This window comes from Lepus europaeus, chromosome 4, assembly GCF_033115175.1.
Source record: "Lepus europaeus isolate LE1 chromosome 4, mLepTim1.pri, whole genome shotgun sequence".
NCBI lineage: Eukaryota > Metazoa > Chordata > Mammalia > Lagomorpha > Leporidae > Lepus > Lepus europaeus.
The window spans coordinates 159,055,308-159,071,919 of record NC_084830.1 but is presented as its reverse complement, the minus strand read 5'-3'; positions in this window follow the sequence as shown (position 1 = coordinate 159,071,919).

Below are 16,612 nucleotides of genomic sequence, written 5' to 3'. Positions count from 1 at the left end.
AAAGAACCTGCATAAATAAGCAATTATCTATAATGGAAAGTGGAAGTAATTGTCGTAAAGAAACTAACAGGAAACTGTATGTGTTGCACATACCTAAGATCACTCTCAGTCTGCGTAACTCACAGGAAGGAATCACAGGACACAGAAATGTAGCTACACTCGGGGGCTTATTACAGAGGAACAAATTGATTGTAACCAGCAGAGGGAAAGGCTCCAGGATCGAAGTCCACGAGGAACCAGGCAAGCGGCCAGCTGTACCACGGTGCTGCTGGAGTCATATAGGGGAGCAGCCACAAGGCAGGCCTGGGTGTCCAAGGTTTTACATGGGAGCCAGATACACATTCAACTCCCCCATGTAACCATTCTAACTGCACACACTTCAGCCCCCTTTGCAAAAACCAGGCATTCACCATAAATCACTCTTGGAATATACACTGTCCAATCAAAATGGTGCTGTGTGGCTCGGGGTGTCAGGCATACAAAAGTCTCCCATCACGCGGAATATCCCGAGGGCTCCGAAATTATCTTCCTTGGAGGGAGTCCTGAAAATAGGCCTTTCTTGTGGGAATGTGCGAGATCCAAGCACCCCAGGCCCGCTGAACCACACGCACAGGATGAAAGAAGGCAACAGGGTTATCTCGTTTAAATTGGTCCTTCAGGGACCCTTTCAGGGAGGAAGTAACATTTAATCTGAGATATGACGGATGAGTGGGCAAAAAACAGGGGAAGAATTTCAACCAGAGGGGCAGGTGTCCCTCCAGGTGGGGAAGAGCTCTGTCCCCCTTAGGGAATTAAATTAAGGCCAGTGTATCTGGAAGATTAATTAATCAAAGGGAGGATGGATCAAGGTAAGCACTGCCAAGCAGGCAGGGACCACACTGCACCGAGCCTGCAAAGCCACGCTAAGTATGTTCTACTTTACGTTTATCCCCAGTAATACAGGAAATCAACAGGAAATTTTAAGCTTGTTTATGGTTTCAAAAATGCCCTGGTTGCCTCGTAACAAATGGATTGGAAGAAATTAAGAGCAACCTAAGAGGCCAGTTACAAGGCTACTGAAATCACCCTGGTGAAGGTGATGATGGGTTGGCCTGAGGGTGCAGTAAGGCTACAAGAAATAGATGGTGTCGTGTGTGGGGGGTGAAGGGGGTACCAAGAGCATTTCCATGTTTCTGACTGGGGCAGCAGGTTCCATGGAGACCGCAGTGACCGTCACCATGCAGCCTGGAGGGGATGAGACTCCTGGGGGAAGATCAGGAGTTGCACACAGGCTGAGTATGTGTATGGCACATCCCCGACAAGAGACAAAAGGATCTGAATGGAAGAGAGCAGTTTCATCAACTGAGGGCATAATATCATTCACCCCCAACTCAAATCCCTTACTCAGCCATCTCGATAGGGGTGTCACCGTGTACCTCTCCTAACTGAAATGGAAAAACCAGCGCCCTCTCCTTGGGCATGCTTTCTTTCTGCTCCTCTGAGGATGAAGAAAAGCAAAGCGGAAAGTGCACTTATTTTAAGAATTCAAAGCAAAGTCACAGTAAGCTGAAGATCCATGGTGTACAGAGGCCTGTGAGTTCCAGTCCCCATCTGTAGAAATACCAAGTGCAAGGGTGAGGCCACCTTGGTGTGCAGTAAACTGCTCCGTGAACACAGCCACAAAGACCTTGAAGTGCAAAACCCAGCATTAGAGCCGTAAGCTGTGAAGAGCCACTGGCAGGCTGGCGGACAAATTACGGGGTCTCTGAGCTTCTAAGCCTTTTTTGTCATGTGTCATTTCTAAAGCCTTTATTTTTAAATCCTCTTTTTCCTTGATTATTTTCAACTTAGGCATCTATAGTATAACAAAAAAAAATGCCAAAATGCATTTTCCTTAATTCTAACCAAGTTGGTAGGAGCCTAGAAAAGGTTAGCAAAAATGAAAATGACTTTTGAAAAGGGGAGGCCTTCTGTAGCGATTTGGGTCTTCTTGCTAACGTTCTCCACGGAGGGCTAGTGTGGGAAATGCACTTGGCAGTTCTCTGGAACCTTGGCAATAAAATATGTTTTCAGAAAAAAATGCTAAGAGCAACAGATAATGCTGACATTTAGTAAACTTGTAGAAGATCTATGTCACCTGTATGGCACTGCTTTATCCATGTAGGCAACCCCCACACCTTATCACTGGCAGCCACCATTCTTATCAGACCCCAGGAGGCTGTCCCTTAAGTCTGCGACCTGGAAAAAACCCTTAGCATATTACTTTATTGCTACAAGCCCTTCCTAGTTAGACAATAAAATGAAGCTGTGTTGTTCATATTGCTCTTTCTAAAAAGAATTTATGAACTACGTCTTGAAGTCACACTCTTAAGGGAAGAAAGGCAGGGAGGACCTATCCATCAAACACGGAAGAGTCATATAGAGCAACTTGCTTTGTTATTAGAATCTGTGGCCCTAATTGTTTACACAGAAGCTGCTTGAATGCCTTCTTCCAGCATGGCTGACATCACTTGAGTGCTTGTCTCCAGGCCAGAGGACATCATTCCAACCCAACGCACTTCTACCAAACGGCGAGCCTGCTCCAATCAGGGCATAGAAGGCCCGTACACGGCTTCTCTCCGGAGCTGTGCTTCACTTGTCCGATCTATGCTGATTTGTGCCGACACATAAATGAGAGCCAGCCACTTCGAAAAGCGAGTCTTCCTGAACTTTCCTATCAGTGGAAATGACCTATGGTTACTTGGCTCATAAACTACCTCGGCGGCTGCAAATTTGGATTTGACCGGGAATTTAAAAATAAACAGGCAAGGGAAGAGAGGGGGCTGCTCCTGGGGCCGCCTGTTAGTGACCCGGAGTCATGCCTGCTGCTCTAGCCTCGCAGATGGCTTCGGTCTGTGTTCCCAGCAAGGGTCGGGTCAGGGTCCACCGCGGGAGCCAGGGTTTCACAGGCTTTGCAATGATGGCAAGCCCTGCTGGAGGACCATCGGCAGGCAAGCCAGCGGGGAGAGGAAATAAGCATTTAGTGATTTACACTCCATAGCAGCAGCTATTTCGAAGCCCCTGTGCTATGAATTTTTAAATGAAGTCATCGCAAAGCAGTCAATAATATTTGGACATGTGAATAGATTTTTGGACCCCAGTGTGTACACTGTTGTGTGCTAGATATATTTTCAAGCTCAACCTACTGCAAATCAGAGTGGGGAGTGCCAAGAGTCCGACCTTTCAAAGAATCTGCTAGAGCAACTCAATTACTATTCTGCTAACTAGCATGATGCTATTGTATACAGTAAATGTCTAGAGAACTAGAGGCTAATCAGTGGTGCCAAGTTGAAAACCCTATAGAACCTGTTAACTCTATAGAACTCGATTACACCACTAGAGCAAAACTTCCAAAATCGATTAACTAACTTGCCAATCGTGTGGCTAACAGAAACATAACTTGAGTTTTTGTTCTGCCCAAATCGTGTGAGGCCACTAAAAATGTTTACCAAACTGGTGTCTCGAGGAGTATCAGTATTGAAGAATGTTTATGGAATTCCTGAGTCATTCCACTGACTTGGCCTTTTCAATCTTTCACCTGACACTCATTCAACGGTTGCCTTAACGACAAATCAGTGATCTGACAGTGAGCAAACTGGTTTCTGGAAGTGACACCGGGATGCTTTCTCACCCTCTCAGCTTTACCAGGTTATAGACTCTAGGAATCTTTTTGCTCTAATTTCCTACAACAAACATTGCTTGGGATTTTCTTCCTTATGGTTTATATTAAATTCTCAAACTTCATGCATTTAGTTCAAATATTGTGTACATAAACCCACAGATGGCACAAAGCTTCCTGGCCCTAAGGTAATATATATGTTTTAAATAAGCCAAGTGGGTCACTTCAAAGTAAAAGGTCAAACAGGGAGTTGTGATGGAAGTCAGAACAAAATTGCAATAATAGGATTCAAGAAGACAATGAAAGGTTGAGTTCAAAAGGTTGGGGATCAAAGATGCGCCTACAGCTCTAACTACATTTCACTATGATTGACCACTGCAGTTCATTTCTTCTTCGCTGAGTAAATCAGTTTATTCTCACGGTTTTATCAAATGTCTGTGTGACCACTGTCCTCCATCACAGTTCGAGCCGTCGGGCAGGAACACGCCTCTTCAGTTTTCTCTGAACGAATTCCCAGAATGGCCCACAGGCAGGATTGCCTCCTGTCAAGGAGAATGATTTTTTTTTCCTTATGCATCCTTGTCCTTCCTCAGAAGAATCTCTCATCTCAAAAAAACAGCCATACAACTTTTGCAAAATTGGGATCCGGCTCCGGAAGGGCCTCCTTGTGGCTCCTTTTCAAGGTCCCGGGCTCTGGTTTCAAGCAAACACACTGGAGAGCCCAAGACAAAGGGTTCGTCTGAATTGATTGGGAGTCTGCTTCACGTGTAGCGCTCACATATGGTTACCGAACAGAGGGAGGCACGTGTCCTGCTTGTTTTTGAAGTGTTTGGGTAATTTTGTTTGTACTGCCATATGGCACCACACCCTCAGCCCATCTTTCAAATCTTTCAGATTGGCTTTTTCTCTTTGCATGTGTACTTTAGGCCACACATAGTTATAAAAAGAAAAGAAAAGAGAGTTTGCAGATTTAATTATCTGCATATGGTGAGGACGCGAGGCATCCCCACCCCTGTTTCCCCGTATTTTATCCTAGGACTCGCTCCGGGTGCCTCATCTGATTGCTGCTTCAAATCATTGCTGTGGATGCTCACAATGAGAATGCAAAACCTACAGACGGGCAGTGTGTAATCTTGGGACGATTCCCAGATGTGGGGATTCAAATTGGCAGCTCAACACGTTCTATGACTCAGTTAAGACAGCATTCTACATTTAAAAAGGAAGAAGAGACCTGTGCAATTGTTAGAGACAGAACTTTTAAGCCTTTAAGATATTGCCTGGCAGTTTCGATAATGGAACTTAATGGGGTGAAAACCAAAGTCCTGAGAATTTAATGAAATGTATCTGTTTAGGACCCAAATTGATACCGAACGTTTTAAACAGATCATAAAAACATTATCTTCCAAACACTAGGATGGTCATACCATTAAAAATAAATACAACCTTCAAAATATTGTTTTCTTCCTCATTAAATATCAATCTCTTCAAGAAGAAAATACTAAGGTGCTGAGTTAAAAAGCAACCTATTTATGATGGGATAGGTTTTCCAAACACAAAATTCTTCATATCCACTCTCATTTCACCTCCAAATAAAATCTTGCAGCCAGCCTTTGCTTCCATCCCAGTTGGTCAGAAACCATCTGTCCGCCCCCTTTGGCCCTATCTCTGCTGTCCAGAGCTCCTCCAGAGGACTGGCCGGAGCAGCCTCCCTTCCCTGGTCCCCTCCCAAGGGGTTTAAGCAGATGTGTGCACGATCAAGCAGTCCTGAGAAAGGCAGCTTCAGCCCTTCAAACCGCACTCAAGGCCAAGCACAGGATGTCCATGGAAAGTAACACCCAGAACCAAATCTGTCACTTCCAGGAATTTCTAGAACACCTAGACTTCCCTTTTGCTATAGCAGATTGGTTAGAATTCTTTCAGCTAGTAATCTTGGACAACCTGTATGAGTAGAAGCAAGGTTGTCAACTTCTATTTACATTTTAGTATCTCCGCCAGTCCGATGTAGGCTGGCAATTTTCCATTTGGAAAGCAGAGAATGCTAATGGCATAATTAATATTAATGTAGCCATCACATCTCTACAAATCATTTGCATATTTAAATGAACTCTCCATCTTTTCCCCTGCCTGGGCTATTTTTGCAGTGATATTATTATAACCTTTAGATCTCTGTCTTAACTTTGGAAAGCAATTCACCTCATCAGTTTAATATCAAAAACAAAATTGGAAAAATCTCTTTTAAATGTATTTTCATTTCTTAGTTCTTTCAAGATTTCAAACTTCTCCTTGTAACAGGCACCCTCCTGCTGTATCACTTGGCTTTTGAAAACTGCTCACATACTGCCCCTCTACAAATCCCCCTGACTGGTCAGGGCTCTCATAAAATTCACAGGGTGTGCTTGCTAAGAAATAAGGCAGAATAAGAGATCAGCTAGTAGACCAGATGGCCAGAGGGCAGTATCAGCCTAGAATGTGCATATATTTCATAACCCTCCCTTGGTATCTGCCAAGCCAAGAGAGGTTGCATCTGCATCTCTCACATGCAGTACTGGACAAGATTTCAGAATGAAACTCCAGTAACGGAACAGGATGGATGCCATTATTAAAACCAAGCTTGGTCTCTGGGCATAATACATGATGCCCAATACGTGATGATTCCTTTAATGGACTGAAATTCTTTTTAGATCACTTGTAATCCCTGATAACAGAAACGCACAGCCCAAAAACAGAGGACAATTTTGATCTATAAAACGTGGAAGCTCACTGAATAGTACATTTGATCTTTAATTTTTTTGAAGCTTTTATTTAATGAATATAAATTTCCAAAGTACAGCTTATGGATTACAATGGCTGGCTTCCCCCCCCCCATAACTTCCCTCCCACCTGCAACCCTACTTTTAAATGAGGAACAAGTATAAGTTATATTTATAACATATGAGTCTCCAAATAGTTTAAGCAAAAATACATGTTATGAAAAAACTGATTTCAAAACATCTTTGCACCAAAATAAACTTCTTTAATTCATTTTTCCCATGAATTGTTGGAAGCATATATATATTTCTTGCTCATTTGTACTAAAGGAAAATCTTTCACACCTAATTTAAAGGACAATCTTTTTTTTTTTTATTTGACAGGTAGAGTTATAGAGAGGGAGATAGAGAGAGAAAGGTCTTCCTTCCGTTGGTTCACTCCCCTAATGACCGCTATGGCTGGCACTGTGCCAATCCAAAGCCAGGAGCTGGGTGCTTCCTCCTGGTCTCCCATGTGGTTGCAGGGACCCAAGGACCTGGGCCATCCTCCACTGCCCTCCCAGGCCACAGTAGAGAGCTGGACTGAAAGAGGAGCAACTGGGACTAGTACCCGGCGCCCCAACCAGGACTAGAACCCAGGGTGCCGGCGCCGCAGGGGGAGGATTAGCCAACTAAGCCACAGCGCCAGCCCAGGACAATCATTTTCACCAAAGAATCCAGAATGTTTTTAAGAAATTTCCCCTACCTTAAATAAAATATCTTTTAAAATCTTAACAAAGAATGTTGTAGTTTAATTAGATTGTTTCAGTGATAAAACCGTTACTTCTAGCCATGTCTAGATTTCTCTTGATGCTTTTAATCTATTCTGCTAATAGCAAACGTAACACAGGATCCTTCTCTGACAGAAACAGAAACAATGAATCAAGAGCATGATCTTGCCTAGGATTTGCAACTGGCTCTTTAAATCATTTGAAACCTAGACAGGTAAACACGGGTGCTGATACATGCCCAGTCACCCTTGCACTAACTTTCACTTGTCAGACACTCTACAGGGTTTAAAATTCAGCCTGAGGTCAGGAAGTTTAAGGGCTGCACTAGCAAGAATCTGGCCTTTTGAAAATTATTAATATCTAGGTCTGAACGTAGGCTCCACTGTTTATTATCTCTTTGACTTGGAAGAGGTCACCTCACCTTTCTCTGAGGCTCACTCAAGATAACGGACAAAAATAAAGTACCTTAGGCAATGGCTGGCACATAATAGATGGCTGAATGCTAAATTTTAATTACGCCCTCACGGGTGACCAGTCCACAGAGAAATTCAATATTTAACCTTGGCTTCTCTGCCACTTCGCCCCAAGCAGGCAAGTTCATGGCCCAGTGTTAGCATCACCCGCGACCTCAGTAACAGGATCGGTCACTCAGTAAGATAATGTCCCTGTGCAGCTCAGAAATCGCTTTTAATGTACTCTTTGGTCTGAGTTCAATGAAATAGCTGCCCGAGGGCCTGAAACTAACAGAAAGGGCTTCTCTCAACTAGCAGGTGAATCCAGTGCAGTAAACCATTAGTATTTCTTTTAAGCTTATATTCCACTTAGCACTTTATTACATTTCACTCTTCAAATTCTCTCATCACCATCTAAGTTCAATGCTATTATTGCCATCCTCAATTTCCAGATAAGGAAATATAAAAGTGGATCCAATGAATGTCTGGCTCTAGGCTGTAGATACTCTGGAACAACGTGACATTGCATATACTCATTATACACGTTGCATATACAACTGTATAACAGCAAGAGCAACTACCTGCTCCTCTGGGAAGCCGAAGTTCAAAGCTTATAAAATAAAGTTTCCTAAACTTAAAACAAATAGATATCTTCAGTTTCCATGGGAAGACACTCCTCAATATCCTGGGATGCTCAAAATTAACACCATTTGAATTCAAGTAATTTCTTTCCTGGTGATGGGAGGAGAGAAGAGGAAATGTGCGGGTGGACATCTGCATGGTATTTTGCTTCTGTAGCTTGTTCAGTCGCTACTCACATCACTGTCAATCCACGCTGGAGATGTGAAGGCTGTGGCTGGGATTTGGCTTCCAACTGCCTTGGGTCCACAAAATGTGATTTTTGAAAAACCAAACCACAGACTCTGACTATCGTGACTAAGATTTGAAAAAAAAATCTAGAAATTATCTAGATAACACAGAAGGAAAAGTATATCTGAACCTGGTTCATTTTTTCCATTTCATATGGCACTGCACTGTGCCTACTGTTTTCACTTCTTACTGAGATCACACATGGTGAGACCTCACAGAAATTGTGCAATCACTGGCCAGCCTTCCAGAAGACATCTCTTTAGAGCAAAGACATTTTCTAGTTTCCATCTTTATTTGAGAATTATAACCCCTGAAAATATCTTCATTAGAAGACTGTGTTCTCTTGTGCTTGATCAAACTGAGTCCGTGTATCTACCTCAATAGCTAAAATCAGATTATGCAGTCTACTGCTCCAAATGCGGGAGGTGACTGAGCTGCTCAAAAAAGATTGATTGCTCAGCAGGATTTGGAGAAAAAATGACAATAATCACAATTACAGCTGCATAAATATACTTCACATGCTGTTTTGTATGTTTAGCAGTTCAAGTCAAATGGTAAAATGTGGCCTGGAAGAAATGCTGTTTTGATTACATTTAACAAGGCCTGCACTCACATGCTATTATACACATGTTTGCTCTACTGCTGAGTCTCTGAAGATCTGAAGGAAAAAAAAAAATACGTACATGGCAACATACTTCAGAAATATGGTCATTTTTCATCTTTAAATACACAATGGAAAAGGCGGTCCAAGATGAGCGTTCAAGTGTGATAGAAAGCCCAGAATTCACATGAGTGATCATGTGACTATAAACTCACAATTATGTAACATTGACTAAGTCAGTTGTATAGATAGCTTGACTCTTTTGACCATATTCACACTTTATCATTCAAAAATGTAGTATTAGCTCTTCAAGCCGACTGTTAACTGTCAAGACAGACTGGTTAATGTAGAAGATAGTTCCTCATTTAAAAGCTCAATACAGACTGGTTAATATAGAAGGACCAATCAATTACTGGCTAAGAGGCGACATCTCCCGAGATGAGACTTAAAGGAAAACAGGATACTGAAAATGGGAAAAAGCACCACTTTCCATCATTTGTCCATAGCCCCGAGACCCTGGAACTGGATATCTCCCAAGCCTGTTCTCCAATTTGATTTCCAGGGTCTGCCAAGGCTGCTTAGTAAGATTTATTAGATTCTTGTGCTGAAATGAGCATGAATGATCTGTTAGAAATGGATCAGAGATCATTTGAAACTTGCACTGGACTCTGAGTCACCAGTTTGTCAAATGGGTCTGAATATCCTCTGGACACTCAGCAATGCAGTCACCAAAATGCACCGTGTTCACTCCTGGGGTGAACCATTATGTTGCAAAATCAATAGGAAAGTGGACTTCAACAGATACCTTCCCACCTGCACCCACACTCTCTGTGTGACCATGCACAAAGACGAAATGAGATGATGTATACAAAGCGCATGAAACATGCCGTAGCATACAGTTAGCATGCAACAGGTAGCAGTTACTATTACAAGGATAGGCCAGATCGTTTGTAAAGGCTGGATGGTTTTAAGGGACTACAAAATGAGTTATCAAGGCAGGCACTGTGGTCTAGCATGTTAAGCTGCTGCTTCAGACACTCCTGTATAGGAGTGCCTGGGGTCAATCCTATCTGGCTTCCAATCTAGCTTCCTACATTCCCTGGGAGGCAGCTGATGATGGCTTAAGAAGGAGGGCTCCTCCTGCCCATGTGGGAGAAGTGAGTGCAGTTCTGGGCTCCTGGCTGTGGCCTGGCCCAGCCCCTGTAGTTGTGGGAGTCAAACCAGAAAAAGAAACAATCACTGTCTATTCAAAAATTAAAGGTGAGACATCAAGACGAAACAGAATTTTGAATAGTAATGAATCAAAAAGCCTAAGACCAACCTAATGCACCTTTTTACTAATGAAGCTTACCTTGATATGCTCAGTCAGGAAGTATAGATTTCCTGAAATACTAAGATGTAAATAATTCTGACATACAGTGAAGTTTCTTGAAACTGAAGTAAAGAAAATTGTCTTCAAGTTAGTGAAGTTAGTGTATGGACTTCCCAGTAAGTCTGTTCTTTGTCTTGTATTATCAGAAACCTCACTGTTAACTCATTTGCCGTGTTTATCCTTCACCTGCTCTTTGTGAAACATTAGCTCATTCAGGCACAGATACATCTCCTTATGCTTCTGTTAACGGTTACAACACAGCCTTGCTAAAAGAACACCTCCAGTGAATATTAGCTGGAGTCAAAATAGTACCACCTTTCTTTTCCAATAATGCAACAGCGCTCCATTTACTTTTGTGTGAATGTCACGGAAGATGAACTTTCACACAGTAATTCTTTGGTGTAATTTCTTTTTAAGTTTTCAAAGTGACAACGAAAGATAATAAATAGAAGTAAATATATCGAAAAGCACATATTTGAAAAATATACCCTCATCCTGGTGCCGTATTTTCTAACAATGAAAAACAAATAAAACAGGTCAAACTTCCAAATCATGATCCCACAAAACACAAATCCTAAGTGGCAGAGAAGCAGCTTTACTTACTTTATAGTACTCTTATTTTAGAAATTCAAGAATGCAAAGTTCATTATCTATTTCATATCCTATCATCTTCTTAAAAAAAAAACTCAATACTCTAAACGGATATTCCTAACTTAGTATTTCCATAATTCTACTTCTCTATCACTGCTTGAAATGTATTAATGAACCAGATTATAAAAATACGTTTTTATGTATCCACTGAGATGCTGTAAACAAGGTTCCATGTCACAGATAAATCTAAAATGCAAATTACCACTGGATACAATGAGGGCTTGCACAGGCCACAGATCATTCAGACCTGGGCAAACTGCACCTGATGATAAGCAGCAAAAAATAAATAAGTCTTGTATTAAATGGGATAAATAATGCCTCCATGCGGTAGTCGAGGTTTGAAATGCAAAGGGCTCTTTTGACTTGAAGACGATTAAATCACTCAGAACCAAAGCACCGACACAACTGGACTCCAGGCTGACTGCCCATCTAGAGCACACATCTCTGCTGACCCGGATGGAAACAGCATTTGTATTGCTGCAGCTGTTGACCTGCTGACCCGCCAGTTCCACCTCCTGGGGACTTGGGGAAATCACGAAATGGAGACATGGGCAAAATGCAAGGGACTCAGAGGATGAGTGGCCGTCTGGTCCCCATCTCAATTCTGTTTCTTGGTGGAACCTCCTCTCCCTTGGAGGAGGGCAGCTAATGTGGGCAATTCTTCTGGTCACGCTCAAGTAGGAGGCCAAAGCATATTGTAAAAAAAATAAGTCAAGAGCAAATGTACATATGGAGCACTTGGATATTATCAGAAATCTAAAGCTATTTCATCTCCGATGATTTCTTATATGGGAGCAAAACCCATCACACATGCAAAGTCCCTAGAAAAGACATTAGGTCACATCGCAGTTAAATCTATACCACCCCCCCTGCTTTGAGAAGTATAGAAGAATATCTAGAAAGACAGGTAACAGATGAAATAAGAAACCACAACCCAAAGGTCAAACCAGCTGTTCTGCTGCAAACATGGTATGTCTCTGAGGACCAGGTTTGTGTGCACTGGGCTATACGGGGGAGAGGGGCCTGAGACAGTCCATCCAGCTCATTGGTTGGACGTGGGAGGGAGTTTCAAAAAGCTCATGGAAGACGAGGGAAGGCGTGTAGCCCAGCAGTTAAAAATCTTAAGTTCATATGGGAATGTCTGGGGTTCAACAGCCAGCTCCACCCCTGACTGGAGCTGCTTGTTGATGTAGACTCTGGGGGTGGCCCAAGTGGCTGGGTTCCTGCCACCCACATGAGAGCCCTGGATTATGTTCCTAGCTCCCAGCTTCACCCCCAACCAGGGGCCATTGTAGGAGCTTGGGAAGCGAACCAGTGGATGAGATGTCTCTCTTTCTCTCTGCCACTCAAATAAATAAATATTTAAAAGTTGGCGGAGAACTGAAGTCAAAGACAAGTCCATGTTGGTGATAAAAATGTTGAAATCCTTATCAAATTTTTATAGCATGCATTTTCCACAAACTGTTGGAGTACCTCAGGTCTGGCTCCCTCATCACCCACTCCACACCTCAATCTATGCTAAGTTTAGACAGTAGACCACCAGAGTGGTTGGGGGGCTCGTATTTGAGCAGTGCCCCAGAGTGCTGAAGATGATCAATAAATAAAGAGAACCTCTGTTTAAACTCTTAAAATCCCTGCACAGTATATGCAAGTTTTGATTGTTTTCAGAAAAAAAACTGATTTATTTCACATCAGGAATTCTGATTATTTTTTAAAAGAAATTTATCATTACATCTTGTTTCACAAGATTTATCAGAAGTGAGGTGAAAATTATAGAGACACTAAGATTATATGTGGCTATTGAAAATTCACACAAATAAAAAAATAATACAACTAACATCTTAGCCTGGCTTTTTGGAAGAATTTACCTTCAATGCAGTATGAACAACACGGAATTATGCTAAGTGTTTAGAAACAAACAGCAGCACATAATGATAGAAGTTAAAATACTGTGTCTGAATGGCACTTACCAGTGCTGCTCAGGGGACTTCCATGCGAGTCCACAAACTCTGTTACATGAGAGATTAAAAGAACCACGCTATTCGAGAGAGAACCACACCCACTGCGTTCACGTCCTCTACAACCCCAAACGCTGCCGTCCCCTCCCAGGAAGCTTTGCAAGAGCCAATTCCCTGCCTGTCCTCCCCCTTTCTTCTCTAATACCCACTGGATTGGTCGTTCTGCAGATCCCACTTCTTTAATCCATTCATCACTCTATGCCCAGTTCAAGAACAAGACCTCTTGTACAGCTCCACCTTCTTCCAAAGCACTCACTCGCTGTCCGAAGTCTCCGCCTACCATCCTCCCTCTTCCAACCTCCGTACCTCCTGGAATTGGAACCTTCCAGAACACGTAGTGCTCATCTTTGCTACCAGATGTTTCTCAGGGGCACTGTGTCCTCTACTCCCCCACAGTCAATGGAGTTTGGCAAACTTCCCCCTATGACAGCTGAGCCTGAAGCCTGCACTGGAAGATGCCAAGAGAACTGTGCACGTGCATGGTCAAGTTGAGGGCTTCCTCCCAGATACACAGAACATGAGCTGGGTAAAAGATGAGCCTAGAGACAGCAGCTTTAGATGCCAGGCATTCTGGACACTTATGTAGGACAGGAAATAAAGGTAAACATACTGAAGGTAAGCATGACTAAGGGCCCACTTGGATCCAAGAGTGTTGCAGATTCTTCTCACAGAAGTCAGTGTAAATGCAAACCTTACCACTTTCATCTCTCTAGCATTTGAATGGAACATGGTTCCGGAAGAGGCAGATACATATCAAAAGGCCAACACTGACGCTCTCTTTCTCTTTTTTCTTTCAGCTACCATCTCACACAGGCACACACAAACATTCCACAGTATCTTTCTCCAAATAGTCAGTGCATTATTGGTATAGGAGTTTTCTCATACAATAAATGAGGGGAGGGACCAGTGCTGTGGCCCAGAGGCTTAAGAAGCCTCCTGCAACACCAGCATCCCTCATGGGTGTCGATTCTAGTCCTGGCTGTTCCACTTCTCCTCCACCTCCCTGCAAACACACATAGCGAAACAGCAGAGGATGGCCCAAGGGCGTGGGCTCCTCCCACCCATATGGGAGACCCACAGAGTTCCAGGCTCCTGGCTTCAGCCTAGCCAAGGCCCAGCTGTTGCAGTCATTTGGGGAATGAACCAGCAGACAGGAGATCTCTCTCTCTAACAAGGGGAAAGAGAGAAAATGTTCATTACTGCAAGTCCCCCTTCTCATCATCTTGGAACTGATAGCTCAGAATTCTCCCCTCCCTAACACTGTGTAAATTGGACAACAGTGGTGAAAGGTGTGATAGGCTCAGTAGAAACCGGTATCTGCATTTCCAGCTGTCTAGCTGTTCTGCTGAAACATTTTGCCCACTTTAATGTACTCAAACTGAACTCCAATTTATGCCACGGAAAGTACCAAGAGTTGAGGTTCAGAAAGCCAAGGCTGAATTCACTCCCAGCACAAAACACAGGAGTCCAGGAAGCTTCGTGGCCCTCTCCAGCCACCAACCTTTCGTTAGCACTGGCTCTTCAGAGTTCAACTCCAACATTTGCTTTCTTTCTCTTCTCCATAACCTCTCTAGAAACTGTGCAAATGACAGCCACCAATCTCAATTTCATCCCGCCCATGAAATTTTCCACTGTATGAAATTCCATGACTTGTATTTTCCATTTCACTCATGCAGAGAAAAACCAATTTTCTTTCGACCCACTCGTAAAGTCAGATACACACAATCAGTCCATCTTGGAGGAAAACTTGAACTTTTATCTACAGGTTCGTTCTGAGCCTAGCCATCAAGTCTTGACAGGTTCTGATTCAACCCTGTTTGTTTTCATGGGTTCTTAGGGTCTCACTGCAGGCAGCAAATCAGGATCTCCACAAACTCTGTGGAGCCTCTGGATGAACCACCAAAGCCTCTGCTCCCTCCAACTGCTCCCTTAGCAGGCAGCTCTGGACTTCACCAAATAAAATTAAGAACCACTGGCTCTGTACAGGATGTGTTTTTAACCTGACCAAAACCAGATGGTGTGGCAGAGATACCACGTCACCAGCAGAGCCCTATTTTATGTCATCATGATCTGGTACATATATATTTTTAATGATATACTTAGGAAACACAAATATGATAGTATTGAGGCAATGAACATGGAAATTAAGACTGGAAACACAAATAGTATTTAAATATCACACAATGTTCCTAAGTCTAATTTGTACTACATTTCTCAAAGCTTTAGTAAACTGAATTTTCTTAAGTTAGTATATATTTTCAAGTCTTAACACCAGCCAAGCTACTCACACAGCATGTTGGACTACAAACAAGAGCCTGGCCATACCACATATCCTATATATGTAGCTTCTGAAATGAACACATGGAGAGAGGCAAACTGTGAACTGCAGAGCCTTTGTGAAAGTACCCCCAACAGCAAGTGTTTACACAAAAGACGGGCACACTCAGAACTCGCTACACTGGGTATTCTGTCAGCCTACCTAAAACTCAAAGACGAATCCACATCACAAGTATCAAAGTAATTCAGAATAAACCTGAGTGACAGCACCATTTGAAAAATATTTTGTTAAGATTATTAATACTTCTGAAAAAATTACATTCAAAATCTATATTTGAGATTTATAACCAGGTGCCCTTCCCCCCAAGGAATGCAAATACTCCCTCAAGATTTAATTTTTCATAGATTTATTTTATTTATTTGAAAGACAGTTACCGAGAGAGGTAGAGACAGAGAGAGAGGTTTTTCATGTGCTGGTCCACTTCCCAGATGGCCACAATGGTGGGAGATTAGCCACTCTGAAGCCAGGAGCTTCTTCCAGGTCTCCCACACCGGTGCAGGGGCCCAAGGGCTTGGGCTTCCCTCTGCTGCTTTCCTAGGTGCATTAGCAGGGAGCTGGATCAGAAGTGGAGAAGCTGGGACTCCAACCAGCACCCATTTGGGATGCTGACCCTGCAGGCCGGGGCTTTAACCAGCTGTGCCACAACACCAGCCCCTCTACACTGAATCTTACTGTTTAGGACTGACTGATGGCAAAAAAAGATCTCAACAAATTTATTTAATGAAGTAGAAAGGCCTTAAAGCTAATAAGACTGAGTTTATTTGCTATCTTAAAAAATAGTTTCTCTATTTGAGAGTTTATTGGAGTATATATTGACAATGACTTCCTTGTGTATTAAAAAAAAAAACAGCAAATTACAGAACAATCTCTATTGTTATCCATACTCATGATGTTAAATTTTTCTGAATTTTCCTGAATTTAGGCACCCCAGTAGCCTACTTGTGCTGGGGCTACAGGGGCGGATAAGATGAGGGTCTCACAAGCTGCACACTTCTCATTTCTGGGTCATCAGTTTTCACAGTGAATTAACAAATTGGCTCAGTTTGGGGGGGATATAAATCTATCCCCTACTTTTATGCCATAGGCATAATAACTGGGCTTATTTATTATTATAGACCCCATTACCTAGACAAAGTCTCGCACACATGATTCTCTG